Below are 5,000 nucleotides of genomic sequence, written 5' to 3' on the forward strand. Positions count from 1 at the left end.
AATTTTTGCATATCTTTAGAGGTATATAAAAAGCTGTTTAATATATCCTTTATTTAAAATCACGGATTATTATTACATGTAGTAATGTAAATCCGTGTTAAAATGTATGATATTATGGTACTTTAAATGTATATTATTAATTTAGTTATAAACATAGTCATATAAATGCAAAAATTAAAAATAAATTAAAAGAATAAAAGTAATTTCCCATCTTTTATTACCCCCTACGGCGTGTTTATATAACTTCACACCTTCAATGTTTCCCTTCTTTGTGTAACTGGTCAGCATTTTCCGATAATCCTTCTTTATTTAACTGGTCAGCAGTTTCCTTTAGGTCAGACACTCACATTGATATTTCCATAGACTTACATTATTAAGAAAATGGTCCCTGATCCTACCTTAAAATTGAGTTTTCATGCTAAATGGGTAATTTTTCTAGCAGAATGAAATGACTGACACAAAGATAAAAATGTTCCTGTTATATAGGAGGGTAGCCAACCAAATTTTTTGCAAAATGACTTCAAAAGAGGATTACCCCCCATTTCAATGAAATTTTTCTGCTGATCACAGGACTGACATACACTTTTTATAAATGCAAAATATCCAAGTCAAAATTATCACAGAGACTCATGAAATATTTTCATTTTTCTTCAGAAAAACAATGTAGTGTTACTTTTTAAATTAGTTTTATACTTAAAAATACCCCACATTCATCCAATCACCTCATGTATAAATTGACTCATACGGGTTTTCCCTGCCACTTTTTTCAGCCAGAAAAAAATCGCTGGCCGTGTTACAATGCGTTACCCTGACCTAAAAGGAATATTAAATGTTTAGTATTTCTAATATCTAATAATTAAAATGAAGTTGCATATACAATTACCAATTATATGGATGCATTTTCACCATTCTTAAGTCATTTAAAACTTTGAAGTTCCCTTTTTTTTCTAACAGGCGCCACTATGTCGCATTCCGGATATTCTGAAAAAGAATGTTAGCATGTGATTTTCATAAATAATTCATTATTCTTGAAGTCAATTTTGTAACAACTTCCATAAAATCACTCAGATAGCAAAACTACACTGTTTTTCATTACAGAAGTGCTTCAAAATACTAATTTTCTAACAAAAGGATGTAGCAGGGAGCAAATTTTATCACCCCCACCCATAACAAAATAAGTGATTTTTTCACCCAAATTTTCAACATTTTATTACCAATAGACTTCCTGAATGAAGATTTAGCTTAGCAAACATACTTAATAACTACTTTATAGTGACCTGACTATGGATTACACATTATTTGTACACACATAGCAACATTTTTGGGTGTAACTAGGTATTTAAAAACTGCCCCTGCTGTATTTTTTACTCCAAATATTTGCTTATATAGTCTTAAATACAAGCCAAAATGTCAATAAAATGCCAAAATTCTTTATTTATTATTTTTGTCTCTCTCTCACATGGATATTTAAAAATGCAATATATGGAAAACCAAGTTCGACACTGGACTTAACAGCACAGTAATAGCCTAAAATCTGACTTCTACACCCATTTTTTGGCCATTTTTTGCAATTCATTTGGAGCAACCAAATATGACAATTGAAACCTTCTTTCAGGTGTTTTACCATGTAAATCACCTCTTCAGACCAAAATGCTTACTTGGAATGGATAGTATTGTGTATTTTCTTTCTCAACTTAGGTAGCCAGAAACTAGAATTTATGCACTTATCTAAGTTTCTCAATAAATAAAGCGGAGGTAATTCACTGAAGTTGTGCATAATCACCACCCTTTGTGTACATTTATCTACCAGGATTAGTGCTTTTTCTGTGTTTATAGACACATCAGAGACACTAAAGCTGTGTTATAATTGTGCCTAATTGATTGTGAAAAGTAGATCAACTTTTACTTATCAATAAAACCTTTTCTACAAAATAATTCTACCCTTGGCCATTATGATTGCTCATTCAATTATGCATTAAATAGTCATAAAGTCTAAAACACTATGGCATTATACACTGTGAGTGTGTAAATATGTATTACCAAACAGAAAACAATAAATTCTAATCACTATTTCTCATCTTAACCACATAATAAGAGGCTATTCAGAGGCTACCTAACTTTAATTATGCTACATTTTTTCAATGGATTTCAATTTCTAAGTATGTATTGATATTCATGCCCTGAAACCAAATTAATTTTAAGACATTCTATGTTATTATATGAGCAAAATGGAAAAATATTTGTGGCCGAGCGAAGAAATGTCCGCCCCTAAAATATAAGTCGAAAAGTTAACCGAAACAGCACCCTAGACTATTTCTAGTATTAATTTTATTAGTTTTGAACCTGACAATAAATGCATTTGTATTGAATATACCTGCAACACCCATCAAAAGTGGCCAATGTGCTTAAATCAGGTCCTGTCAAGTTATACATAAGTCTTCAAACCTGGCATGTGTATATCCAATGCTTACAGCATTTCTTTGAAATCTGAAAAATATTTTTAATGACCAAGGTCAACATTATTCATCATCAACATATCACCAAATTAATTATCACTCAAATTCACTGTTTAAAGAACACACAAACCATTATTAACTTTTAAAGTAACAATAATACTCTTCTTCATATTGTAAAACAATGCTTGTTAGATTGACCCCCCTTGACACATTATCTGCTGTAAACACCAAAAGTTGCACATTGAAATAATGAAATTTTATACCTAGACAGGCTGTATACATCCATTCTTCCAAAATATCAGCTTTTTCGTGGCGGTATCAATGAAGACAAAGTTACAACAAATGAATTATGGCAGTTCCAATTTCCCTCTCTTTAGGTCAGACACTCACATTGATATTTCCATAGACTCTACATTATAAGAAATGGTTCCCTGATCCTACCTTAAAATTGAGTTTTCATGCTAAAGAGGTATAATATTTTCTAGCAGAATGGAAAATGCCTGACACACATAAAAATGTTCCTGTTATATAGGGGTAGCCAACCAAATTTTTTGCAAAAATGACTTCAAAGAGGATTACCCCCCATTTCAATGAAATTTTTCTGCTGATCACAGGACTGACATACACTTTTTATAAATGCAAATATCCAAGTCAAAATTATCACAGAGACTCATGAAATATTTCAATTTTCTTCAGAAAAACAATGTAGTGTTACTTTTTAAATTAGTTTTTATACTTAAAATACCCCACATTCATCCAATCACCTCATGTATAAATTGACTCATACGGTTTTCCCTGCACACTTTTTTTCAGCCAATCGCTGGCCGTGTTACAATGCGTTACCCTGACCTATATATCTATATCGTCAGCTAATTCGTCAGCAGTTTTAGTGCGACCCCTTCCATGATAGCACCGTTTTGTCGGTGAATTAGTAAATTCTGACCAAGCACCGGTAGACGCACGACAATGCGATACGATATTATTCCAAATGTCGCTTCGCATTGTCGAGTGTCGCTTCGCGTTGTCGAGTATCGCTTCGCGTTGTCGAGTGTCGCTTTCGCATTGTCGAGTGTCGCTTCGCAATGTTGAGCGTCGCGGTGTAAAAATCATAAAAAATAACGCGACATTTACTCGACATTTTAAAAAATGTCGCTTCGCGATGTCGAGTGTCACTTCGCATTGTCGAGCGTCGTATCGCATTGTCGCGTTGTCGTTTCGCATTGTCGAGTGTCGTGGTATGCACTTCTACCAACCTCGACACTCGACAATGCGAAGTGACAATGCGACAACGCGAAGTGACATCGCCGACAACGCGAAGTGACATCGCGACAACGCGAAGCGACGCTCGACAATGCGAAGCGACACTCGACAACGCGAAGCGACATTTCTTAAATGTCGCCCTTTTTTACCGCGACATTTCTAGGCGACAGTCGCGACATATTCGTTTTTGACACTGTCGAGCGTCGCTTCGCTATTGTCGCATATCGCTTCGCGTTGTCGAGCGTCGCTTCGCATTGTCGCGATGTCACTTCGCATTGTCGTGTGTCTACCCTTAGACGCGACGGACGACATTCTAAATGGCACGATAAGGACACCGTAGGTGTGGCTTATTTATTGCTGTCAAATAGACACTAATTTCTTTTAAATTGACTAGCTTAGTAATAACGAAATTACCGCAAGATAATTACCGTCAAATCATTACGTTGCAAGTCCACCATTAATAATTCAACTAAAGTTTCCTAGCATCTTTTAAATTAATGTCGTCGCGTATATAAGTGCTATGCATCAATGAATCTTGAACAAGCTATGGATATATCAAATATAATAAACATTATCCTCCAAGGTGTAAAATGACTTACATCAATTCTTCTAAAAATATATATTATAATAGTGATATAGAGTCGTGTCATTTTTTTCTCTTCGGATCGTGCACGTTGAGACACAAGACACCAGGAGAAAATTTATTTTCTTTGTCATCTTTCGATTTGATCCAGGTGTCTTTACTTTTGTCAAAAGCTAATGCTATACTTGTACACTTACGACGAGGAAATCCTTATGCAGTACATAATGTTTCAAGGGAAATGCGACGAGATTTGCGGGCTCAACGGTATTTATCCGGAATGCATACTGTATACATGTATATATATATATTGAATTTTTCTATTTTACCCTGACATATTGTCTTTAATTTTGTTCCTCTTGATTAAAGTTTTTTTTACATAACAGGGGCTGAAAATATTATTTTGATTGATGCAGGTCTAGACCAGTAGCTTGTGTGCAAAATTTCAGATCGTTTTTTTTTCTTCAGAATAATAATTTATATCGGTCAAAATGACCGGAAATTGAAAGGTGTTGCAATGTTTTTCACTTAAAACATGCTAAAAATGCACAATTACATGATTTTCAGTTAAATCTGAGAATATTTCTTAATGATCTTTTTCATTTTTTTTTCTGTTTGAAGTACCCAGCTGATCTTTGTAAATAAACCAAAATTTTATGTTTTATGCTTTTTGACCTTAGTGGAGTTCCTTTAAAATGGCAAAT

Source organism: Ruditapes philippinarum, unplaced genomic scaffold (assembly GCF_026571515.1).
Source record: "Ruditapes philippinarum isolate M1 unplaced genomic scaffold, ASM2657151v2 ctg20380_1_1_1_1, whole genome shotgun sequence".
Lineage (NCBI taxonomy): Eukaryota > Metazoa > Mollusca > Bivalvia > Venerida > Veneridae > Ruditapes > Ruditapes philippinarum.